This window comes from Arachis hypogaea, chromosome 14, assembly GCF_003086295.3.
Source record: "Arachis hypogaea cultivar Tifrunner chromosome 14, arahy.Tifrunner.gnm2.J5K5, whole genome shotgun sequence".
NCBI classification, from domain to species: domain Eukaryota; kingdom Viridiplantae; phylum Streptophyta; class Magnoliopsida; order Fabales; family Fabaceae; genus Arachis; species Arachis hypogaea.
The window spans coordinates 39,739,982-39,767,763 of record NC_092049.1 but is presented as its reverse complement, the minus strand read 5'-3'; the positions used below and the strand labels follow the sequence as shown (position 1 = coordinate 39,767,763).

Below are 27,782 nucleotides of genomic sequence, written 5' to 3'. Positions count from 1 at the left end.
GCCAACAATTTTAACATTCATGAACAACAAATTCAAAAATATGCACTGTTCAATCATTCATTCAGAAAACAAAAAGTATTGCCACCACATCAAAATAATTAAACTATTTTAAAATTCAAAATTCATGTACTTCTTTTTCTTTTTGCAATTAAAAACACTTTTTATTTAAGAAAGGTGATGGATTCATAGGACATTCATAGCTTTAAGGCATAGACACTAATGATCATGTAATAAAGACACAAACATAGATAGAACATAAAGCATAATTTTCGAAAAATAGAAAAATAGGAGCAAGGAGATTAAAGAACGGGTCCACTTTAGTGATGGCGGCTTGTTCTTCCTCTTGAAGATCTTATGGAGTGCTTGAGCTCCTCAATGTCTCTTCCTTGCGTTTGTTGCTCCTCTTTCATGACTCTTTGGTCTTCTCTAATTTCATGGAGGAGGATAGATTGCTCTTGGTGCTCCACCCTTAGTTGTCCATTGGAACTTAATTCTCCTAGGAAGGTGTTGATTTGCTCCCAATAGTTTTGTGGAGGAAAATGCATCCCTTGAGGCATCTCAGGGATTTCATGATGAGGAATTTCCTCATGCTCTTGGTGAGTTTCATGAGTGGGCTCTCTTGTTTGCTCCATCCTTTTCTTAGTGATGGGCTTGTCCTCATCAATGAGGATGTCTTCCTCTATGTCAATTCCAGCTGAATTGCAGAGGTGACAAATGAAATGAGGGAAGGCTAACCTTCCCAAAGTAGAGGACTTGTCTGCCACTTTGTAGAGTTCTAGGGATATAACCTCATGAACTTCTACTTCCTCTCCAATCATGATGCTATGGATCATGATAGCCCGGTCTATAGTAACTTCAGACCGGTTGCTAGTGGAAATGATTGAGCATTGGATGAACTCCAACCATCCCTTAGCCACGGGCTTGAGGTCATGCCTTCTTAGTTGAACCGGCTTCCCTCTTGAATCTCTCCTCCATTGAGCGCCCTCTTCACAAATGTCTATGAGGACTTGGTCCAACCTTTGATCAAAGTTGACCCTTCTAGTGTAGGGGCGTGCATCTCCTTGCATCATGGGCAAGTTGAATGCCAGCCTTACATTTTCCGGACTAAAATCTAAGCATTTCCCCCGGACCATTGTAAGCCAATTCTTTGGGTCCGGGTTCACACTTTGATCATGGTTCTTGGTGATCCATGCATTGGCGTAAAACTCTTGAACCATTAAGATTCTGACTTGTTGAATGGGGTTGGTGAGAATTTCCCAACCTCTTCTTCGAATCTCATGTCGGATCTCCGGATATTCACCCTTTTTGAGCTTGATAGGGACCTCGGGGATCACCTTCTTCTTGGCCACAACTTCATAGAAGTGGTCTTGATGCACCCTTGAGATGAATCTCTCCATCTCCCATGACTCGGAGGTAGAAGCTTTTGCCTTCCGTTTCCTCTTTCTAGAGGTTTCTCCGGCCTTAGGTGCTATAAATGGTTATGGAAAAATAAAAAGCTTTAGCTTTTACCACACCAAACTTAGAAGGTTTGCTCGTCCTCGAGCAAAAGAAGAAAAAAGAGAGTAGAAGAAGAAAATAGAGGAGATGGAGGGGGTTTAGCGGTTCGGCCAAGGGGGAGAAGTAGTGTGTATGATGTGTGAAAATGAATGAGTGAAGATGGGTTTATATAGGGGTTGAGAGAGGGGTAGGGTTCGGCCATGTATGGGTGGGTTTGGGAGGGAAAGTGGTTTGAATTTGAATGGTGAGGTAGGTGGGGATCCTGTGGGGTCCACAGATCCTGAGGTGTCAAGGATTTCTCATCCTTGCACCATGTGGCGTGTAAACGCCCCCTTGATTGCCAATCCTAGCGTTAAACGCCAGGTTGCTGCCCATTTCTGGCGTTTAACGCCAGCTTTTCTCCCCTTTCTGGCGTTTAAACGCCAGCTTTTCTCCCTTTTCTGGCGTTAAACGCCAGCTCTGGGCCTATTTCTGGCGTTAAACGCCAATTTGGGCGTGGCACGCCTAATCCATCAATTACTATGGGTGTACCACTTGAGCAAAGGGGCGTGGCATGCCAATCCACCATTCCAAGAAGAACCCTAACTATGGCGTGCCACTTGGTATCGAAGGCGTGGCACGCCAGCTCCAAGAAGTCACTTGGGCGTGCCACTTGAGAACCCAAGCATGGCACGCCAAGCTTGAAGAAATCACAAATCCATGGGCGTGCCACTTGAACAGCATGGCATGGCACGCTGGTACAATAATCCAGAGAAGGGGCTGAAGGCAATTGAAGACTGGGCGTGCCACTTGAAGTCGAAGGCGTGGCACGCCTGCCTCTCAACCTCACTTAGGCGTGCCACTTGAGCAACCAGGTGTGGCACGCCAATGCACAAAGATAACAAAAGCAAGGACTGGGCATGCCACTTGGTGTCGAAGGCATGGCACACCAACCCAACCATGTCACTATGGCGTGCCACTTGAAGGCTGAGGCGTGGCATGCCAACTATTGGAACCAAGACAAGATCATGGGCGTGGCACGCCAACCTTTAGGCGTGGCACGCTGGTATAAGTTTCCAGAGAGGATAAAGAAGGCCAATTACATGGGGCATGCCATTTGGTATCGAAGCCACTCACTATTCTTCACTTAGGCGTGCCACTTGAGAACCCAGGCGTGGCACGCCAGTGCCATTCAGAAAGCAAAGAAGCATTGAGGCGTGCCACTTGAGTTCGTGGCGTGGCATGCTAAACAAAGGAACCACTCACTCATAAAGGGGCGTAGCACGCTAGACCCTGGGCGTGCCATGCTAGTTCAACCTTCCAGAAAAGCTTAGCCAAGCATAGAGCAAGGGCGTGGCACGCCAGAACCTAGGCGTGCCACACTAATTCAAGTTTCCAGAGGACAAGGGAAAAGGAAAAAGGCTAGGGCGTGCCACTTGAGCTCGAAGGCGTGGCACGCCAACGTTGTTAAAGAGACGAGCGTTCCACTTGAAAGGCTGGGCGTGGCATGCCAAGCTAAAAGCAAAGAGCACGTGACACGCCACTAGAGCGCCAATCACACGCCAGCTGGGAGATCACACTTATTGAGCTTCTTTTCCCTCCAAAATGTAATTTTCCTTTATTAATTTTGTAATTCTTTTATTTTACTAGGAGTAGTATAAATACCCCCAAGGAGTACTGAAGAAGGGGGTTGATGAGCGGATAATTTATACGCTTTTTGACATTGTTTTTAGTATGTTTTTAGTAGGATCTAGTTACTTTTAGGGATGTTTTCATTAGTTTTTATGTTAAATTCACATTTCTGGACTTTACTATGAGTTTGTGTGTTTTCTGTGATTTCAGGTATTTTCTGGCTGAAATTGAGGGACTTGAGCAGAAATCAGATTCAGAGGTTGAAGAAAGACTGCTGATGCTGTTGGATTCTGACCTCCCTGCACTCAAAGTGGATTTTCTGGAGCTATGGAACTCGAAATGGCGCGCTTCCAATTGCGTTGGAAAGTAGACATCCCGGGCTTTTCAGCAATATATAATAGTCCATACTTTGGCCAAGATTAGACGATGTAAACTGGCGTTCAACGCCAGCTTTCTGCCCAAATCTGGCGTCCAGCGCCAGAAAAGGATCCAAAACCAGAGTTGAACGCCCAAACTGGCACAAAAATTGGCGTTCAACTCCAAGAAGGACCTCTACACGTGCAACACTCAAGCTCAGCCCAAGCACACACCAAGTGGGCCCCGGAAGTGGATTTATGCATCAATTACTTACTCATGTAAACCCTAGTAGCTAGTTTATTATAAATAGGACCTTTTACTACTGTATTAGACGTCTTTTTGACCATCTTTGATCAGTTGTATGCTATCTTAGATCACGTTTCAGGGCTGGACTCTCGGCCATGCCTGGACTTTCACTTATGTATTTTTAACGGTAGAGTTTCTAGACTCCATAGATTAAGGTGTGGAGCTCTGCTGTTCCTCAAAGATTAATGCAAAGTACTACTGTTTTCTATTCAATTCATCTTGTTTCGCTTCTAAGATATCCATTCGTACTTCAATCTGAATGTGATGAACGTGACAATCATCATCATTCCCTATGAACGCGTGCCTGACAACCACTTCCGTTCTACCTTAGACTGAATGAGTATCTCTTAGATCTCCTAACCAGAATCTTTGTGGTGTAAGCTAGAATGATGGCGGCATTCAAGAGAATCCGGAAGGTCTAAACCTTGTCTGTGGTATTCCGAGTGGGATTCAATGAATGAATGACTGTGACGAGCTCCAAACTCGCGATTGCAGGGCGTTAGTGACAGACGCAAAAGGATAGTAAATCCTATTCCACCATGATCGAGAACCGACAGATGAATAGCCGTGCCGTGACAGGGTGCGTTGACCATTTTCACTGAGAGGATAAGATGAAGCCATTGACAAGGGTGATGCCTCCAGACGATTAGCCGTGCCGTGACAGGGCATTGGATCATTTTCCCGAGAGATGACCGAAAGTAGCCATTGACAGTGGTGATGTATCACATAAAGCCAGCCATGGAAAGGAGTAAGACTGACTGGATGAAGATAGCAGGAAAGCAGAGGTTCAGATGAACGAAAAGCATCTCCATTCGCTTATCTGAAATTCCTACCAATGATTTACATAAGTACCTCTATCCCTATTCTTTTATTTATTTTCGAAAACCCATTACTGTTTTATATCCGTCTGACTGAGATTTACAAGGTGACCATAGCTTGCTTCATACCGACAATCTCCGTGGGATTCGACCCTTACTCACGTAAGGTATTACTTGGACGACCCAGTGCACTTGCTGGTTAGTTATGCGAAGTTGTGAAGATATGTTTAGACCATGGTCCTGTGCATCCGTTTCTAGTGCCATTGCCAAGGAATCAATTTCGAACAACAATTCACAACCTGAGTAGCAATTTCGCATACCAAGTTTTTGGCGCCGTTGCCGGGGATTGTTCGAGTTTGGACAACTGACGGTTCATCCTGTTGCTCAGATTAGGTAATTTTCTTTTTGCTTTCTTTTCAAAATTTTTCAAAAATCTTTCAAAAATTTCTCCTTGTTTTCGAAAAAAAAAAATTTTTTTAGATTCAAAATTTTTAAGAATGAATCCTAGTGTTTCATGAAACATGTGAAGCCTGGCTGGCTGCAAAGCCATGTCTAAATTCTTTTGGACTGAGGCTTCCAAACCATCATCACAAGAGCAAGCTAGTTGTTGCCAATAAAATTTGCTGTTGTATGCATGACAGGTATCCGCTGAAGCTTGGCTGGCCATTGGCCATGTCTAGTGTTTTGGACCGGAGCTTTCATTGAAAGCTTGGCTGGCTAGTGAGCCATGTCTAATTCCTGGACTGAAGCTTTAGACTAACATGGCAAGATTCCTGGAATTCATATTAAAAATTTTGGAATCCTTATTTTTTCTTTTACAAATAATTTTCGAAAAAAATAATACAAAAAAAAACTAGAAAATCATAAAAATCAAAAATATTTTTTGTGTTTCTTGTTTGAGTCTTGAGTCATATCATAAGTTTGGTGTCAATTGCATAAGCATCTTGCATTTTTCGAAAATTTTCATGCATTCATAGTGTTCTTCATGATCTTCAAGTTGTTCTTGGTAAGTCTTCTTGTTTGATCTTTGCATTTGCATGTTTTGTGTCTTTTCTTGTTTTTCATATGCATTCTTGAATTCTTAGTGTCTAAGCATTGAAGAATTCTAAGTTTGGTGTCTTGCATGTTTTCTTTGCATTAAAAATTTTTCAAAAATGTGTTCTTGATGTTCATCTTGACATTCATAGTGTTCTTGGTGTTCATCTTGACATTCATAGCATTCATGCATGCATTCATTGTTTTAATCTAAAAATTTCATGCATTGCATCATTTTTCTTGTTCTTCTCTCTCATCATAAAAATTCAAAAATAAAAAAAAATATCTTTCCCTTTTTCTCACATCAAATTCGAAAATGTGGATTGACTTTTTCAAAAATTTTTAAAATCAAGTTGTTTCTTATGAGTCAAATCAAATTTTCAATTTGAAAATCTTATCTTTTTCAAAATCTTTTTAAAAAATCAAATCTTTTTCAAAAATCAAATCTTTTTTAAATTTCTTAGTTATTTTCGAAAATTCCAAAAATAATTTTCAAAAACATTTTTCTTATTTTTATATCAAATTTTCGAAAATAACAATAACAATTAATATTTTGATTCAAAAATTTCAAGTTTGTTACTTGCTTGTTAAGAAAGATTCAAACTTTAAGTTCTAGAATCATATCTTGTGATTTCTTGTGAATCAAGTCATTAATTGTGATTTTAAAAATCAAATTTTTTTCAAAACTAATTCCTGTCATATCTTTTCAAAAATATCTTCTCATAATACCTTTTTCAAAAAAAAATTTTTCAAAATATCTTTTCTAACTTCCTAACTTCTCATCTTTTCAATTTTGTTTCAACTAACTAACTAACTTTTTGTTTGTTTCTTAACTTTTTCAAAACTACCTAACTAACTCCCTCTCTCTAATTTTCGAAAATATCTTCCCTTTTTTTCAAAAATTTCTTTTTAATTAACTAATTATTTTTATTTTTGATTTCAAAATTTTTCGAAAATTACTAACCTTTTTCAAAAACTATTTTCGAAAATCACTGACCCTTTTTCAAAAGTTATTTTCGAAAATTCTCCCTCTCCCATATTATTCTATTTATTTATTCATCTACTAACATCTCATCTCACATCTCTACCCTCCTCACAGTTGTGTTTCTTCCATTACATTACATTCTTTGTCTCCCTCTTTTTTCCCACTCACAAAGGGATCCCTATACTGTGGTATAAAGGATCTCTATTATTATTATTTTTCTGTGCCCTCTTCTTTGTCATATGAGCAGGAGCAAGGACAAGAACATTCTTGTTGAAGCAGATCTAGAACCTGAAAGGACTCTGAAGAGAAAATTAAGAGAAGCTAAATTACAACAATCCAGAGATAACCTTTCAGAAATTTTCGAACAGGAAGAAGAGATGGCAGCCGAAAATAATAATAATGCAAGGAGGATGCTTGGTGACTTTACTGCACCTAATTCTAATTTACATGGAAGAAGCATCTCCATTCCTGCCATTGGAGCAAACAACTTTGAGCTGAAACCTCAATTAGTTTCTCTGATGCAGCAGAACTGCAAGTTTCATGGACTTCCATCTGAAGATCCTTTTCAGTTCTTAACTGAATTCTTGCAGATATGTGATACTGTTAAGACAAATGGAGTAGATCCTGAAGTCTACAGGCTCATGTTTTTCCCTTTTGATGTAAGAGACAGAGCTAGAATATGGTTGGACTCTCAACCTAAAGATAGCCTGAACTCTTGGGATAAACTGGTCACGGCTTTCTTAGCCAAGTTCTTTCCTCCTCAAAAGCTGAGCAAGCTTAGAGTGGATGTTCAAACTTTCAAACAGAAAGAAGGTGAATCCTTCTATGAAGCTTGGGAAAGATACAAACAGTTGACCAAAAAGTGTCCTTCTGACATGCTTTCAGAATGGACCATCCTGGATATATTCTATGATGGTTTATCTGAGCTATCAAAGATGTCACTGGACACTTCTACAGGTGGATCCATTCACCTAAAGAAAACGCCTGCAGAAGCTCAAGAACTCATTGACATGGTTGCTAATAACCAGTTCATGTACACTTCTGAGAGGAATCCTGTGAGTAATGGGACGCCTATGAAGAAGGGAGTTCTTGAAGTTGATACTCTGAATGCCATATTGGCTCAGAACAAAATATTGACTCAGCAAGTCAATATGATTTCCCAGAGTCTGAATGGAATGCAAGCTGCATCCAACAGTACTCAAGAGGCTTCTCCTGAAGAAGAAGCTTATGATCCTGAGAACCCTGAAATAGCAGAGGTAAATTATATGGGTGAACCTTATGGAAACACCTATAATCCATCATGGAGAAATCATCCAAGTTTCTCATGGAAGGATCAAAAGCCTCAACAAGGCTTTAATAATGGTGGAAGAAACAAGTTTAACAATAATAAACCTTTTCCATCATCCACTCAGCAACAGACAGAGAACTCTGAACAAAATACTTCTAATTTAAAAAACTTAGTCTCTGATCTATCTAAGGCCACTGTAAGTTTCATGAATGAAACAAGATCTTCCATTAGAAATCTAGAAGCACAAGTGGGCCAGCTGAGTAAAAGGATCACTGAAATCCCTCCTAGTACTCTCCCAAGCAATACAAAAGAGAATCCAAACGGAGAGTGCAAGGCAATTGACATAAGCACCATGGCCGAACCCAAAGAAGGAGAGAAGGACGTGAATCCCAAGGAGGAAGACCTCCTGGGACGTCCAGTGATCAATAAGGAGCTTCCCTCTGAGGAACCAAAGGACTCTGAGGTTCATCTAGAGACCATAGAGATTCCATTGAACCTCCTTATGCCCTTCATGAGCTCTGATGAGTACTCCTCTTCTGAAGAGAATGAGGATGTTACTGAAGAGCAAACTGCCAAGTTTCTTAGTGCAATCATGAAGCTAAATGCCAAATTATTTGGCATTGATACTTGGGAAGTTGAACCTCCCTTGTTCATCAATGAACTAAGTGATCTGGATCAACTGACATTGCCTCAGAAGAGACAGGATCCTGGAAATTTCATAATACCTTGTACCATAGGCACCATGATCTTTAAGGCTCTGTGTGACCTTGGTTCAGGAATAAACCTCATGCCCCTCTCTGTAATAGAGAAACTGGGAATCTATGGGGTGCAAGCTGCTAAAATCTCACTAGAGATGGCAGACAATTCAAGAAAACAGGCTTATGGACAAGTAGAGGACGTGTTAGTAAAGGTTGAAGGCCTTTACATCCCTGCTGATTTCATAGTCCTGGATACTGGAAAGGAAGAGGATGAATCCATCATCCTAGGAAGGCCTTTCCTAGCCACAGCAAGAGCTGTGATTGATGTGGACAGAGGAAAATTAATCCTTCAATTGAATGAGGACTCCCTTGTGTTTAAAACTCAAGGATCTCCCTCTGCAACCATGGAGAGGAAGCATGAAAAGCTTCTCTCAAAGCAGAGTCAAACAAAGCTCCCACAGTCAAACTCTAAGTTTGGTGTTGGGAGGCCACAACCAAACTCTAAGTTTGGTGTTGAACTCCCATATCCAAACTCTAAGTTTGGTGTTGGAGAGTTTCAACAATGCTCTGAACATCTGTGAGGCTCCATGAGAGCCCACTGTCAAGCTATTGACATTAAAGAAGCGCTTGTTGGGAGGCAACCCAATGTTTATTTATCTAATTTTGTCTTTGTTTTTCATGTTTTATTAGGTTCATGATCATGTGGAGTCACAAAATAAAAATAAAAATTGAAAACGGAATCAAAAACAGCAGAAGAAAAATCACACCCTGGAGGAGCATCTGCCTGGCGTTCAACGCCAGAACAGAGCATGGTTCTGGCGCTGAACACCCAAAATGGGCAGCATTCTGGCGCTGAACGCCCAGAACAAGCAAGGTTCTGGCGTTCAATGCTAGAAATGGCAACAAATGGGCGTTGAACGCCCAGAGTTGTGTGCAAAGGCATTTTACATGCCTAATTGGTGCAGGGATGCAAATCCTTGACACCCCAGGATCTGTGGACCCCACAGGATCCCCACCTACCTCCACTCACTTCTTCTCACCACTCTCTTTCACACAACCCCATAAATACTCTTCCCCAAAAACCCTTCACCAATCACCTCAATTTCTCTTCCCCATCACCTCTTCACCACTCACATCCATCCACTCTTCCCCATAAACCTACCCCATAAACTCCACCTACCTTCAAAATTCAAAACCCATTTCCCACCCAAACCCACCCATATGGCCGAAACCTTGCCCCCCCTCCCTTCCCTATATAAAGCCCTCCATTCTTCATGAAATTCACACAACACACCCCTCTACACCCTTCTTGGCCGAAACACTTCCTACTCTCCCTCTCCTCCATTTCTTCTTCTTCTTCATCTATTCTTTCTTTTATTGCTCAAGGGCGAGCAAAATTCTAAGTTTGGTGTGGTAAAAGCATAAGCTTTTTGTTTTTCTATTACCATTGATGGCACCTAAGACCGGAGAATCCTCTAGAAAGGGGAAAGGGAAGACAAAAGCTTCCACATCCGAGTCATGGGAGATGGAAAGGTTCATCTCCAAAGCCCATCAAGACCACTTCTATGATGTTGTGGCCAAGAAGAAGGTGATCCCTGAGGTCCCTTTTAAACTCAAAAGAAATGAGTATCCGAAGATCCGACATGAAATTCAAAGAAGAGGTTGGGAAGTTCTAACAAATCCCATCCAACAAGTCGGCATCCTAATGGTTCAAGAGTTCTATGCCAATGCATGGATCACCAAGAACCATGATCAAAGTAAGAACCCGGATCCAAAGAACTATGTTACAATGGTTTGGGGGAAATACTTAGATTTTAGTCCGGAGAATGTGAGGTTGGCGTTTAACTTGCCCATGATGCAAGGAGATGAACGCCCCTACACTAGAAGGGTCAACTTTAATCAAAGGTTGGACCAAGTCCTTATGGACATATGTGTAGAAGGAGCTCAATGGAAGATTGACTCCAAAGGCAAGCCGGTTCAACTAAGAAGATTGGACCTCAAGCCTGTAGCTAGAGGATGGTTGGAGTTTATTCAATGCTCAATCATTCCCACTAGCAACCGGTCTGAAGTTATTATAGACCGGGCCATCATGATCCATAGCATCATGATTGGAGAAGAGGTGGAAGTTCATGAGATTATACCTCAAGAACTCTACAAGGTGGCTGACAAGTCCTCCACTATGGCAAGGTTAGCCTTTCCTCACCTCATTTGCCACCTATGCAATTCAGCTGGGATTGACATAGAGGAAGATGTCCTCATTAAAGAGGACAAGCCCATCACTAAGAAAAAGATGGAGCAAGCAAGAGAGCCCATTCATGGAGCTCAAGAGGCGTATGAAGCTCATCACCATGAGATCCCAAAGATGCCTCAAATGCACTTTCCTCCACAAAACTATTGGGAGCAAATCAACACCTCCCTAGGAGAATTGAGTTCCAATATGAGACAACTAAGGGTGGAACATCAAGAGCACTCCATCATGCTCCATGAAATAAGAGAAGATCAACAAGCAATGAGGGAGGAGCAACAAAGACAAGGAAGAGACATAGAAGAGCTCAAGGACATCACAGGTTCCTCAAGAAGGAAACGCCACCATCACTAAGGTGGATTCATTCCTTGTTCTTATTTCTTTTGTTTTTCATTTTCTATGTTATGTGCTTATCTATGTTTGTGTCTTCATTACATGATCATTAGTAATTAGTAACTCTGTCTAAAAGTTATGAATGTCCTATGAATCCATAACCTCTCTTAAATAAAAAATGTTTTAATTCAAAAGAACAAGAAGTACATGAGTTTTGAATTTATCCTTGAACTTAGTTTAATTATATTGATGTGGTGACAATGCTTCTTGTTTTCTGAATGTATGCTTAAACAGTGCATATGTCTTTTGAAGTTGTTGTTTAAGAATGTTAAATATGTTGGCTCTTGAAAGAATGATGACAAGGAGACATGTTATTTGATAATCTGAAAAATCATAAAAATGATTCTTGAAGCAAGAAAAAGCAGCAAAGAACAAAGCTTGCAGAAAAAAAAATAGGCGAAAAAAAAATATAGAAAGAAAAAGAAAAAGTAAGCAGAAAAAGCCAAAAGCTCTTAAAACCAAAAGGCAAGGGCAAATAAAAAGGATCCCAAGGCTTTGAGCATCAGTGGATAGGAGGGCCTAAAGGAATAAAATCCTGGTCTAAGCGGCTAAACCAAGCTGTCCCTAACCATGTGCTTGTGGCGTGTAGGTGTCAAGTGAAAACTTGAGACTGAGCGGTTAAAGTCAAGGTCCAAAGCAAAAAAAAGAGTGTGCTTAAGAACCCTGGACACCTCTAATTGGGGACTTTAGCAAAGCTGAGTCACAATCTGAAAAGGTTCACCCAATTATGTGTCTGTGGCATTTATGTATCCAGTGGTAATACTGGAAAACAAAGTGCTTAGGGCCACGACCAAGACTCATAAAGAAGCTATGTTCAAGAATCATCATACTGAACTAGGAGAGTTAATAACACTATCTGAACTCTGAGTTCCTATAGATGCCAATCATTCTGAACCTCCATGGATAAAGTGAGATGCCAAAACTATTCAAGAGCCAAAAAGCTATAAGTCCCGCTCATATGATTGAAGGTATGTTTCATTGATAGTTTGGAATTTATAGTATATTCTCTTCTTTTTATCCTATTTGATTTTCAAGTTGCTTGGGGACAAGCAACAATTTAAGTTTGGTGTTGTGATGAGCGGATAATTTATACGCTTTTGACATTGTTTTTAGTATGTTTTTAGTAGGATCTAGTTACTTTTAGGGATGTTTTCATTAGTTTTTATGTTAAATTCACATTTCTGTACTTTACTATGAGTTTGTATGTTTTTCTGTGATTTCAGGTATTTTCTGGCTGAAATTGAGGGACTTGAGCAGAAATCAGATTCAGAGGTTGAAGAAGGACTGCTGATGCTGTTGGATTCTGACCTCCCTGCACTCAAAGTGGATTTTCTGGAGCTACAGAACTCAAAATGGCGCGCTTTCAATTGCGTTGGAAAGTAGACATCCAGGGATTTCCAGCAATATATAAAAGTCCATACTTTGGCTAAGAATAGATGACGTAAACTGGCGTTCAACGCCAGCTTTCTGCCAAAATCTGGCGTCCAGCGCCAGAAAAGGATCCAAAACCAGAGTTGAACGCCCAAACTGGCACAAAAACTGGCGTTCAACTCCAAGAAGGACCTCTACACATGCAACACTCAAGCTCAGCCCAAGCACACACCAAGTGGGCCCCGGAAGTGGATTTATGCATCAATTACTTACTCATGTAAACCCTAGTAGCTAGTTTATTATAAATAGGACCTTTTACTACTGTATTAGACGTCTTTTTGACCATCTTTGATCAGTTGTATGCTATCTTAGATCACGTTTGAGGGCTGGCCTCTCGGCCATGCCTAGACTTTCACTTATGTATTTTTAACGGTAGAGTTTCTACACTCCATAGATTAAGGTGTGGAGCTCTGCTGTTCCTCAAAGATTAATGCAAAGTACTACTGTTTTCTATTCAATTCATCTTGTTTCGCTTCTAAGATATTCATTCGTACTTCAATCTGAATGTGATGAACGTGACAATCATCATCATTCCCTATGAACGCGTGCCTGACAACCACTTCCGTTCTACCTTAGACTGAATGAGTATCTCTTAGATCTCCTAACCAGAATCTTCATGGTGTAAGCTAGAATGATGGCAACATTCAAGAGAATCCGGAAGGTTTAAACCTTGTCTGTGGTATTCCAAGTAGGATTCAATGAATGAATGACTGTGACGAGCTCCAAACTCGCAATTGCAGGGCGTTAGTGACAGATGCAAAAGGATAGTAAATCCTATTCCAGCATGATCGAGACCCGACAGATGAATAGCCGTGCCGTGACAGGGTGCGTTGACCATTTTCACTGAGAGGATAAGATGAAGCCATTGACAAGGGTGATGCCTCCAAACGATTAGCCGTGCCGTGACAGGGCATTGGATCATTTTCCCGAGAGATGACCGAAAGTAGCCATTGATAGTGGTGATGTATCACATAAAGCCAGCCATGGAAAGGAGTTAGACTGACTGGATGAAGATAGCAGGAAAGCAGAGGTTCAGAGGAACGAAAAGCATCTCCATTCGCTTATCTGAAATTCCTACCAATGATTTACATAAGTACCTCTATCCCTATTCTATTTTTTATTTTCGAAAACCCATTACTGTTTTATATCCGCCTGATTGAGATTTACAAGGTGACCATAGCTTGCTTCATACCGACAATCTCCGTGGGATTCGACCCTTACTCACGTAAGGTATTACTTGGACGACCCAGTGCACTTGCTGGTTAGTTATGCGAAGTTGTGAAGATATGTTTAGACCATGGTCCTGTGCATCCGTTTCTGGTGCCATTGCCAGGGAATCAATTTTGAACAACAATTCACAACCTGAGTAGCAATTTCGCATACCAGGGGTTAAGCAGTCAGTTTTAGATCCACTTTTACACTTCACTTTTGAGTACTTTTTGAGCTATGAGTAGCTAACTTCCCTCTCATTGAGAGAGGGAGCTCTGTTGTACTTGATGGATTGATAATAGTGAAATTCTTCTTCTCTTCATCTTCTCTTTGATTTGCTAGAAGGAATTTCGTTCTTAATGCTTAGTGTTCAATTATCTTGGAAAAAGAGATTGAATGCAATTGGGTTTCATGGGAACCTTGGGAAAGGAAACATGAAACCATGCTTGAAATCCCTTCTCACACTTGAGTAGAATATGGGTTTTGGTGTTTGGATATGTGACATATAATCCTCCCTTTACTTGGACCTACAATGGTGTGTGGTATAATCAGGGACCAAGCATATCTCTCTTCATGAGCAATTAGACCAAGGAATTGGCTATTGATCAAGATATGAGAGATTGAGTCACCAAGGGATTGTGGTTCAATTAATCATGATTGCCAAGAGGTCAATGAGTTGCATGATTGAAGAGGAGATGAAAACTATTGATCCTAAGAATGCAATATCTCTTGATCCCAATGTTAATTTCATTCTTAATTCTTGTTATTTACTTTTTGTCTTTAATTCTTGTCATTTACTTATGCACATTTATGGCTTTATTTACTTTTACACATTTGTGCCTTCCAAGTGTTTGTAGAAATGCTTCACTTGGTTTTACTTTCTAGTCATTTACTTTCTTGCTCTTTACTTTCTTGTACTTTCCATTCCTAGCAATTTACATTCTTGTACTTTAATTTTCAGCACTTTAATTTCTTGTCATTCACTTTCCTTGCACTTTATTTCTTTCCTTTACTTTTATGTCATTTATATTTCCTTGTTGCTTATCACTCAAAATTGAATCGTCTAACTAGAATAATTAATCAACTATTGCTTGCTTAATCCGTTAATCCTCATGGGATCGACCTCACTCTTTGTGAGTTTTATTACTTGATACGACCCGGTGCACTTGCCGGTAGTTAAAATGGAAGAAGTAATAATTTTTTCATCATCAAGTTTTTGGCGCCGTTGCCGGGGATTGGCTTAAATTTGACAGTGGTTAAATTGATTGGAGAGCTAGATTAAGCAATTTAGATTCCTTGTTGTTTTATTTTATTTAGCACCTTTAATTTTTTTTATTTTGAGTCCTATTTCTTTCTTTTTCAATTATTTTTATTCATCATCCATATTACCACTCTTCTAACTGTTTGATTAATTGTACCACTCACACTAACAACCACTCTAACAAGAGTAATTTCTTCATTCATTTTCTTTCTTGCTTTTTGCCTTATTGGTTGTATGACAGGTAGAAGAAGCGGGGCTTCAACTTCCTTTGATTCTGAACTTGAGAGGACCTTCCTTAGATTAAAGAGGGAAGCAAGAGGACAAGGGAAAAGGAAAAAGGCTAGGGCGTGCCACTTGAGCTCGAAGGCGTGGCACGCCAAGGTTGTTAAAGAGACGAGCGTGCCACTTGAAGGGTTGGGCATGGCACGCCAAGCTAAAAGCAAAGAGCACGTGACACGCCACTAGAGCGCCAATCACACGCCAGCTGGGAGATCACACTTATTGAGCTTCTTTTCCCACTAAAATGTAATTTTCTTATTTTACTTTTGTAATTCTTTTATTTTACTAGGAGTAGTATAAATACCCCCAAGGAGTACTGAAGAAGGGGGTTAAGCAGTCAGTTTTAGATCCACTTTTACACTTCACTTTTGAGTACTTTTTGAGTTATGAGTAGCTAACTTCCCTCTCATTGAGAGAGGGAGCTCTGTTGTACTTGATGGATTGATAATAGTGAAATTCTTCTTCTCTTCATCTTCTCTTTGATTTGCTAGAAGGAATTTCGTTCTTAATGCTTAGTGTTCAATTATCTTGGAAAAGAGATTGAATGCAATTGGGTTTCATGGGAACCTTGGGAAAGGAAACATGAAACCATGCTTGAAATCCCTTCTCACACTTGAGTAGAATCTGGGTTTTGGTGTTTGGATATGTGACATATAATCTTCCCTCTGCTTGAACCTACAATGGTGTGTGGCATAATCAGGGACCAAGCATATCTCTTTTCATGAGCAATTAGACTAAGGAATTGGCTATTGATCAAGATCTGAGAGATTGAGTCAGCAAAGGATTGGGGTTCAATCAATCATGATTGCCAAGAGGTCAATGAGTTGCATGATTGAAGAGGATATAAGCTAGATTTGATCCAAAGAGAGAACATCTCCCAATCTCAATGAATTTCCCCATTCTTGTCTATCCATTTCTTTACAGCTTAATTTTACATTCAGCAATCCCCCATTCCCATTTATATTCAAGTCATTTATGATTCTGCACTTTACATTCTGCCATTTCTATTTCTACACTTTATTGCTTTTCTTTATATTCTAATCATTTACATTTATGTCATTTACAATTCTGCACCTCACAATCTTATTGATCCGCTTGACTAATTCATCAATTAATTAAATCTGCTCGAAAAGATACCCAAGCAGCCTTCTTCTTAGCCACCTTGGGTTTAGTTAAAACAAAGAGGTAGAGAAAAAGGGTTTGAGATGGTTTAATACCCAACTCTTGACACAGTAATTGAAAAATCTTAAGGAAACCCCACAAATATGGGTGAAGCTGGGATGGAGATACATTGCATGACCACAACAAATTGGTCTCAAAAGGAGTAACAGGAAAAGTAATGTTCAGCTGGTTGAAAAAATAGTCATAGGCATAGAAGAAGGGACGCTCCCCCTGGACCGAAGTCGGGAAACAAACCCTCTCATCGGGATCAGGCGCTACTAGCTCATAAGCTTTCTTTTGTTCCTGACTACTACAAATCCTGTGATGTTTTCTCAACTCTACACAATACTCAACATTTACCACAGAGACACACATCAACACGAGGGAGTCCAGCCAATCGGACATGCCCTCGGGAACTCTAGAAGAGGTCTCGATAATATTTTTGTGGGACGACATGGTTCAACTAGTCCTACAGTAAGAAAAAGGAAATGGATTACTAACCAAAACATCTCGGACAAATATGGATACAACTTGGGCTAAAGCATACAAACAGTAAAAGGAGACCCCAGGACTCACACCAAGTTCCAGGGGCACCCTTTGGAGGTAACAACAGAGTAAGGGTTCAGAAAAACGCAACCTATGTCTCGACATCCCTCAAACAAGAAAACAACCCTCCTTTGACAGCGATATTCCACAAGAAAAAAGACAAAGTACTCTATCAAAGTCATCACCTTTTACAGCCTATCAGCAAAAATTTATCAAAAGTAATCACCTTTCACAGCCTATCAGCAAAAGCGAAATCATCAAACATCAAAGCATGCAAAGGAGCAATCATCAAAGGGCACAACCTTTCTCAGAATCAAACGGTTTGGCATTTCAAAGGGAAAATCATCAAAAGTGCAAATCAAGAAGATACAATCAGAAGATAATGCCAAACATTCAAAACCCTAACTAGAAGGAAGCACGAAAAAGTCAAGACACAGCAAAATACAGAAATATTCAAACTTTTCCCAACAAAGATAAAAACTTTCTGTAAAGACAGACATGAAATGGAACGACATAGAAAGAAGAGAAAAGAGGAAGAAAAAAGACCTACCTGCAGTAGGGAAAGAACGATAAATTGATCAAAGAATGGAAGCAGCAAAAACACCAACGATTGCCTCTTCAAATGCAAGAGAGAGAACGTAAAGAAGGAGAAGTTGCTGTGAAGCAAGAAGAGGAGAAACAGAGAAGAGAGACTCTTTGAAAATTTGAAATAAAGAAAGAAGTGGGAAGCAAAGGAAACGGCGAAGGAGGAAGTTAAGGGGCATTTAAAGCCTTTGCGCGTTCCCAAGGCAAGGAACACACGTTTTCAAAATTAAAGGAATAAAGAAAAATATTCCACATTCAGAGGGAAGCTCTACAAAAAGAGATCAACAAATGCTCGAGCTTGGCTTCTCCAGAGAAGGATTGAAGTCCTAAAACTAAGGACTCAACCTCAAAAGGAAGACCACACTCGAGCAGGGGCACTGTTCATACCCTGGGTCGAGCTGTCCGACCCGGGCTGATTGACGACAAGTCAACCGACCTCTTCATGTCAGGATTACCCGACCTCTTCTTAAAGATTTTGGCCAAATCATCATGAAGAAGAGAGGGCGCTCTTGGCACGTTCATCCGTGACATGCATGCGCACTAGGGGTTTAAGTGCGGAATAACATGTTGGAGATCCACGCGCACACACGCATGGCGCGCACGCACAGATTGAGGATCAACGTTCACCAACAACAAACGCTACGTTTAGTCTGAGTGAGCGCCTGTGATACTTTCAGATTTCAAACTTCAAGAAAGGAATCGACGCACATGTGCAACTGTCGTGTTCGCGCCGATGGAATAAAAGTGCTGATGGACGCAGACGCGTACAAGACGCTGGAATGCAGAATTGATATGTTGCTATACACATGCAAATGCACAAGGCCCGCATGCGTACATAGCGTTCATAGCGCGAACGGAGCGTTCAGTTAATGAACGCTGCTCAAGGACGCGCTCGCGCACAGTATGCGCTCGCGCCGATGATGAGGAATGCCAGTGACGCGCACGCACCAAGGACCCGTCCGCGTCGGTAACCAAACACTCCGTTGTCCAATTGAATGCTACGTTCTTCTGGGAGCAGAGTTTTGGTTCATTTGATCTTATTCCAAGCCCATCAACACACAAAAGCAAGCAGAGCCCAAACTGACATCACTCAAAGGCATAAGGATCATCTAGAATAGGAATTTTACAATTAATTGTAATTTGTTTTCAATTTGAATTTCATTTGTAATTTAGGAATGCCTATAAAAAGGCTTTAGTTCTGTTAGAAGAGGGAGGAGCGCACAGTAGGAGTAGGATTAGAATAGAGGCTCAGGCTGGAGGATTAGAGACTCCAAATCTCTCTTGGAGGATTAGAGACTCCAGAGAGCTTAGCATGGTTTGATACACTTTTATCTTTCTGCAAATTGTTACATTCCAGTATTGAATTTAGTTTTATTTCAAATTCTCTTCTGCATATTTACTTTCTGCAACTTTACATTTGAGTATGCTGTGATCTGAATTTACTTTTCATGCAATTTACATCTTATGCAATTGTTCTGAGTTCTGCTTTACTGCTTTCATTTAATTTCCCTGCACCCAATTCCCTTTACATTTGCTGCAATTTATATTTCTTGTTCTTTAAGATTCTGCCAATTTACCTTCTTCAATTTACAATTCCCTGCAACTCACTCTCTGTTAGTTTAATTTCATTCAATTTACAACTGTCTTCTTGACTAAACTAATCACTCACTAAAGTTGCTTGATCCATCAATTCCTGTGGAATCGTGATAAACCCCAATTTTATGGTTTATATTGTGTAGAATTTGGAGGGTTTTGTCAACATTTTTCACACTTATCCACAAGAATTGCATGGTTTTGTGTTCCCTTCCTAATATTGCTCCATGATGAAAAACATACTTCTTCTGCCTTAGAATTGCTATATTTTGATCCTCTTTTATTATCATTTGATGCCGTGACGTGTTTGTTGAGTGATTTCAGAATTTATAGGGCAAGGATGGCCTAGAAGAGAGAAAGAAAGCATGCACAAGAGGAAGGAACATGAAGATTTGGATTTTGGGAATTTCAACATGGGCGCGCACGCGTACATGGCACGCACGCGTGGATGTGGACAGCTGGAAGTGGCGCGCAAAGATCAACGCATCCGCGCAGATTAGGGGAAATCCACACCGGCGCGCATGCGTGGATCACAAAATCAATCAGCGCGCACGCACGCATGGTGCGTACATGCGATAAGCTGCACATGACCTCATTAAAGGAAATCGTGCCTGGCGATTTCTGAGGCTCAAGACGCCCAAATTCAAGCTGGTTCTGCATGGAAAATACCCAAGAATGCTAGGGGAAAGGAGGGATCATTCATTCACACTTAGACACAATTTATAGCTAGTTTTTGGTTTTTGTTCTTCTAGAGAGAGAAACCCTTGTTCCTCTCTAGATTTAGTTTGATTTGATCTTTCCTTGTTGAATTCTAAATTGGATCTTGTTAATTACTAGTTTTGATTGTTTAATTTGAATACCTTAGCATAATTTTGTTTAGATCTTGTGTTAGATTTATGTTTTCTTGTCAATTGTCATTTTATACCCATTTTGTGAATCTTGTGAATCTTGAATTGCTAATGTTACATTGATGATTTTCATGATTAATTGTGTTGTTTGAGTGATTGTATGCTGATAATTATTAGTGGGTACTTGTTAATTTCAATTTAATTGCACTTTGAATATGTCTTTTAGTAATGCTTACCATGTGTTTGATGAAATGTTTCCTGTGATTATGAAGTAGTTCTCTTTACTCTTGGCCTAGGCTAAGGAAATTGGGTAAACTTGAGTCATTGGGTCTAATAGATTTGATGATTTGGGAACCTTTAGTGGTTAATTTGATAGCCATTAACACTAGCCTACTACTAAGTCAATTAGTAGCTAGGTTGGACCTTATGGGTTGATGTTGACTAAACCATTTAACATACTTCAAGTATAGAAGTAAACTTAATGAGTTTGGTTCCTCATAATTGTCAAGATATGGTTACTAGACAAGGATAGTGACCCCAATTCCCATGCTAGCCAAGAGTTGCTTTATTATTCATATTTGAAAACCCAAAAATCCTCATTGCTTTGTCTTAGTCATAGTTATTTGGTTAGTCTTAGAGTATAATTATATTGGATGTTATCTTATTAGTTTGGAATTGCTCACATCTTGCTTTAGTTGTTCGAATTAGTTTCTTGCACTCTAAGATTACTTGCTTGTTAAGATTCTTAGTTTAATTTCTTGCTCATGACTTGCAACCCCGGAATTCTAACCAATGTTAAAGCACATGTTTGCCCGTTCCTTGTGAGACGACCCGATGTTTGAATACTTAGGTTATTTTTATTGGGGTTGAACTTGTGACAACCAATTCCTTCGAAATTTGATTTGCGGATTATTTGTCGGTTGAGGGCTATACTTGCAATGCGAAAATCTTGTGAAATTCTTTACCGACGGTATTCCGCCACCATCAAATTTTTGGCGCCGTTACTGGGGAATGGTTGCAACATATGCCTTGATATTGGTTTTGTGAATATATGGATATTGTAGATAGTTTACTTTCTTTCAATACTTAGCTATAGTTTAGATTTCTTTTGTATGTGTGCTATGACTCCCAAGTTTGATGACTCGGTCTCAACCAAATTCTAGCTTAGCCAAGTTTGACCTTGAGATTGAAAGAACTTTGTTACATACTCGGCAAGTCAGACGGTGGTTGGACTATACGGCTAGTACTTCGGCCTCTCTTGAGGAACATACCGAATCACTAGACGGTACCGAGAGTGATTTAGAGTCCGCTATTTCCTATTCTTCTGTTGGCACTACTAATACATCTTTGCATCCTACAGGTGAACCATACATGGCGGAGCCACGACGGATCACTTTGCATGAGCAAGGAGCTCCAGATATCATACTTCAACCTTTGCAAGTAAGGTATCCGAACCTTGATCTAAATTTTGAGTTGAAAAGTAGCTTGATACATCTACTTTCTAAGTATCATGGGTTGCCGGGTCAAGACCCCATCCGACATCTAAGAGACTTTCAAGTTGCTTGTTCTACGGCTCGAAGGCATGGAGCCAATGAGTTGGCTATTATGGTTTTTGCCTTTCCCTTCTCTCTTGAAGGGCAAGCAAAGACATGGTTTTATTCGCTACCGAATGAGATTGTGACCAATTGGAATTTCTTGAGAAGAGAGTTTCTAGATAAGTTCTTCCCACCGAAAAAGACCGATTACGTCCGGAAGGAGAACTCGGGTATAATGCAAAGGGACCAAGAGAGTTTATATGAGTATTGGACTCGGTTCAAGAGGCTATTGGAATCTTGTCCACACCATGGATTCAACACTCACTTGCTCATTAGTTATTTCACCGGAGGTCTTTGTGTGGAAGATAGAAGATTGCTCACCGCTTCTAATGGTGGTTCCCTTTAAAAAAACAAGACAGAGGGAGAAGCTTGGAAATTGATAAATGATGTTGTCGAGGCTACACAACATGTAAGGGTGAGAAGTAATCCTCTCAAGGGTGTGGTAGAACCATCCCCTTCCGAAGCAAGCTTGACCAAAGTGCTTGGGGATATAATCACTATCCTCACGCAAATATAAAAAGATCAAAAGGAATACTACTCCATCCAAGCTATCCAAGCCCTACCTCCAGTTGCTCAACTTGAAGGCCCTCCTAGGATTTGTGGTTTGTGCTCTAGCACCACACATTACACCAATCAATGCCATCAAATTCAAGAGGAGCATGCCCTTGTCGTGGCCAATGTGAATTACAACAACCGTCCGCCCTATCCTTCTTAAAGCCAAAACAACTACTCTCATGGTAGTAATCAAAATCAAGGGTGGAGGGATAATACACAAGGGAGCAATCAAAACCAAAGATGGAACAACTCTTCTTATCATCACAACAACAACCAATCTTCATCCCAATACCACCATAACAACAACAACTATCAAGCCAACCAAAATCACCACAACCAAAACCAAAGCAACTACACCAAATACCAAGCACCACACCATAGACAACAATCTAACCAACCCTCTTCATCTTCCACCAATCAAGTTGATGAGCTTAGAGCCGCTATGGAGAAACGGGACGAGAGCAACAAGGCTCAATTTGATGCCTTGGGTGCTCAATTGGCCAACCTCGCCGACATGCTTTCAAAGATGTCCATGCCCTCCTCCAACAACAACACCAACCAACCCTCAAGCTCTTCTAACCTTCCATCCCAACCCCTTCCAAACCCCAAGGGCGATCTCAACGCCATCACTCTACGGTCGGGGACTACATTGGAGGAGATACCTCCTAGGGTCATGGAAGACATTCATGAGGAAGAAATGGTTGTTGAAGCTCCGCATGAAGAAGAGGAGGTAGACAAAAGGCATGAGGAAGAAGGAGTAAGCCTTAAGGAACCCAAGAGGAAAGCTATAGTGGATGAGTCCATTCCAATTGCATTCCCTTCCATGGTGAAGAAAGCAAAGAAGACCCTAGAATTTGATCTGACATGCTTCAAGTGTTCAAGAAGGTTGAGGTAACCATACCACTTCTTGATGCTATCCAACAAATTTCGAAGTATGCAAAATTTTTGAAAGACTTGTGTACACACAAGGATAGGATAGGAGAGTTGGAGACATTATCCTTGGGTAGTTCAATTTCTTCCTTGATGGAGCCTATTCCAAAGAAATGCAGTGACCCTGGACCTTGTTTGGTGTCTTGTCGTATTAGTGGGCTTATTTTTCATGACTGTATGTGTGATCTAGGAGCTTGCGTAAGCATCATGCCGCTTTCTATCTTTGTGCGGTTGAATTTAGCTACATTAAAGAAGTCGGCGGCAAAGTTTGCATTAGCTGATAAAAGTGTGATCACTATGATGGGAATAGCAGAAGATGTACTTGTGGCAATCAAGGACTTGGTCTTTCTGGTTGACTTTTACATCCTTGAAATGCCTCCAACAGAAAATAGAAGCTCATCCTTCGTTCTACTTGGTAGACCCTTCCTTAAGACCTCTAAATTCAAGTTAGATGCCTTCACCGGCACATATTCCTTTGAGGTTGGAGACAAGACTATCAAGTTCAATTTGGAAGAAGCCATGAAGCATCATCCCAAAGAGCATTCCGTTCTTCGATGTGATGTAATCGATGAAGTGGTAGTGGAAGTGCGAGAAGAAGACTACCACAAGTTATGCTACCCTATTGTTGAAGAGACGAATGACCAAGAGGATGAACAAGCAAAAGTTGTTGAGAATGAACTCCATGAGCTTGATGAAAAGGAACCTCAGCTTGAGGCAAAGAGCAAATTGAAGCCTTTTTCATCTCATTTGAAGTATGCTTTCTTAGAGGATAACCAAAAGTTTTCGGTCATTATTGCTAGTGAGCTTTCTAGTGAAGAAGAAGGGAAGCTCCTAGATGTTCTAAGAAAGTACAAGAAGGCAATTGGTTGGAGCCTAGCCGATATTGTGGGGATTGACCCCCACAAGTGCATGCATCGTATATTTCTCCAAGAGGGAGCTAGGCCGGTTAGGCAACCTCAAAGGAGGCTCAACCCGACCATCATCGATGTGGTAAAGAAGGAGGTCACTAGGCTACTTGATGCAGGTATTATATACCCAATTTCTAATAGCGAATGGGTGAGCCCGATCCAGGTTGTTCCCAAGAAATCGGGCATCACTGCGGTTAAAAAGGATGATGGTGAAGTGGTCACCAAGAGAGTACAAAATGCGTGGCAAGTGTGCATCGATTATAGAAGATTGAATTCCGCTACAAGGACCACTACCCTTTGCCCTTTATCGATCAGATGTTGGACCGTTTGGCAGGTAAATCCCATTATTGTTTTCTTGATGGATTCACTGGTTACTTCCAAATTCACATTGCCCCTGAGGATCAGGAAAAGGCCACTTTCACCTACCCTTTTGGCACCTTTGCCTACAAAAGGATGCCATCTGGACTATGTAATGCACCTGCTACTTTTCAGCGGTGTATGACAAGTGTCTTTTCTGATCTGATGGAGAATTGTCTGGAAGTTTTTATGGATGACTTCGGTGTTTCTGGAACTTCACTTGATTGTTGCTTAGAGAACTTGGCCAAGGTCTTAGCTAGATGTGTTGAAACTAACCTTGTCTTAAATTTTGAAAAATGTCACTTTATGGTAAGACAAGGCATAGTGTTAGGACATGTAGTATCTCATGAAGGCATTTCTATAGACCCGGCCAAGGTCGATGTTATCACCACTTTACCTCACCCATCATCTGTGAGGGAGGTCCACTCATTTTTGGGACATGCAGGATTCTACATGTGCTTTATTAAAGATTTTAGCAAGATTTCTTTGCCATTGTCACGCTTACTCCAAAAAGATGTGGACTTTGAGTTTGACAGTGCATGTGTGAGTGCATTTGAAGAGCTAAGGAGAGTTCTTACCACAGCACCGATTGTGCGAGGCCCCAACTGGATGCTACTATTTGAGATAATGTACGATGCGTCAAACCATGCTGTAGGTTCCGCGCTTGCACAGCGCGATGGTAAACTCCCTTATGCCATTGCTTACTCTTCTAAAACATTGGATGCAGCACAATCCAACTATACCACTATAGAAAAGGAACTCTTAGCTATTGTTCATGCTTTAGATAAATTCAGATCTTATTTGCTAGGGTCCAAGATAGTGGTATAAACGGATCATGCAGCTTTAAAGTACTTATTGACAAAGAATGAGTCAAAACCTAGACTCATACTTTGGATCTTGCTTTTGCAAGAATTCAACATTGAGATTAGGGACCGGTGTAGGTCTCAAAACTTAGTTGCAGATCATTTAAGCTGCCTTGAGAATTTAAAATTTGACCCATTTTCGATCGATGACTCATTCCAATTGGATAGTTTGCATGCTGTGTCAGGTAGCTTTCCTTGGTTTGCACCAATGGCGAACTACTTGGTTGCAAAAATCTTCCCTCCTAACTTTTCTAAATACCAAAGAGACAAGTTGAGGAGTGATTATGAATACTATATTCGGGATGACCCTCACTTTTGGAGGAGGGGAGTGGACCAAGTAATTCGAAGATGTGTCCCGGAATCTGAAATCCAACCCATTCTTGAAGCTTGCCATTCATTCGAATGTGGTGGCCACTTTGGCCCACAAAGGACGGCTAAAAAGGTGTTTGATTGTGGATTCTGGTGGCCAACCTTATTCAAGGATGCTAACCGGTTCTGTGTGTCTTGCCATCAGTGTCAAAAGTCGGGAAACACATCCCAAAGGGATGAGATGCCTCAGCAACCTATGTTGTTCTGTGAGATATTTGATGTATGGGGCATTGACTTTATGGGACCGTTTCCCAACTCAAGTGGGTATCTATATATTCTGTTAGCGGTTGATTACGTGTCAAAGTGGGTAGAAGCAATACCTACCCGCCTTGATGATGCCAACACCGTCATTTCTTTTATTAGGAATAACATTGTATGCCGTTATAGGTCGCCACGAGCAATCGTGAGCAACCAAGGATCCCACTTTTGTAACAAGAAAGTAGAGGCACTGCTCAAGCGCTATGGAGTATTGCATAAGGTTGCCATTGCTTATCACCAACAGATAAACGGACAAGCGGAAGTGTCCAACCGGGAGATTAAGAGAATCTTGGAGAAAGTGGTCAATCCACAAAGGAAGGATTGGAGCCTCCAGTTAGGAGATACACTATGGGCGTATAGAACGGCCTACAAGACTCTGTTAGGGATGAGTCCCTTCCAGATCGTCTATGGTAAGGTGTGCCACCTTCCGGCGGAGATTGAGCATAAAACCTATTGGGCGGTAAAGCAGTGCAACATGGCTTTGACCAAGGCGGGTGTAGCTAGGAAATTACAGCTAGAGGAGCTCGAGTGTTTGAGGAACGAAGCATATGAGAATGCCTGGATTTACAAGAAAAAGACTAAAGCATTTTATGATCATCACATCCGGAAGAATGATTTTCAAGAAGGTGATGAGGTTCTCCTCTACAACTCGAGGCTTAGATTCATGCCTGGCAAGCTCGGTTCTAGATGGGAAGGACCCTTCAAGGTGAAGGAGATAAAGTCCTATGAGGTGGTGGAATTGTTTGATCCTAAAAGTGAAGCAACTTTCAAGGTGAATGGACATAGAGTGAAGAAGTACCACGGCTACAAGCTCCCAAAAGAGCTAGAGGTGTTCCTACTAATGGATGCAGCTAGAGGAGGAGAAGCCTGAGCGACTGACCGTCCAACTTAAGGACGTTAAAGAAAAGTGCTTGGTGGGAGGCACCCTACCGTGGTAAGATCTTCCTTGTGTATACCTTCTTGTTTTTAGCTCTAGATTTTTGTATATTTTGTGACTTCTTGATGTTGTTGATTGCATAGGAATGCTAGTTTTGTTGATCTTGTTGGATAACTAGGATGTTCATATAGAGTTCCTTATTTTGGTATGGATGAATTGTTGAAGTAAAGAGAATGCTATGTTTTGAATAGTGCATAAATTTGTGAGTGTTTTCTTGACTAACTAGCTTAAACACCTGCCAAGAATATGTTAGAATAGCCCTTTCTATGTTAAAAAAAAAAGGAAAAAGGGGCATCCGCGCGCGAGCGCACTGTGCACGCGCGCGTCAGAGGTGCATTTCATACTCCTGGTCTAAAAACCAGAGAGTTATGCCATATTTGTGCTCATTTCGTGCCAAGCAACGCGCGCCAGTGTGTATGCCGCCTGCGCGCCCCTTGCAACTTGGCCATCGACGCGCTAGCGCACTGTGCGCGCGCGTCGGTTGTGCAATCTGAACTCTCTGGTACAAAAACCAGAGAGTTGTGCCATAATTGTGCCTATTCTGTGCCATCATTGATGCGCAGGCGTACTTGGCGCGTCCGCGTTGGTCGCCAACTCGATCAAGCACGCGCCCACGCATTATGCGCGTTCGCGCCACATGTGTTGCATGTCAACTCTGGTACAATTAACCTGAGAGTTAGGCCTACTTTGTGCCAACTCTGTGCCAAGAGCCCCACTGACTTCACGCGTACGCGCCCTGGACGCGTACGCGCCCTGGACGCGTATGTGCCCCTCGCTCCACCCTCATCGACGCGCTAACGCACCGTGCGCGCGCGCGTCGATTGCGTGACCCAGTTTTAAACCTGGCGCGCCCTGTCTCTTCCC

General features: G+C 41.2%; 1 non-coding gene across 1 annotated transcript; it reads right to left on the bottom strand.

Moving 5' to 3' along the window:
- Positions 1-7,382: 7,382 nt before the first annotated feature.
- On the bottom strand, positions 7,383-7,490 carry LOC112746618 (small nucleolar RNA R71). Its single transcript, XR_003174490.1, has one exon. It is a non-coding gene; the product is annotated as a small nucleolar RNA R71 (small nucleolar RNA).
- Between the last annotated feature and the right edge of the window lie 20,292 nt (positions 7,491-27,782).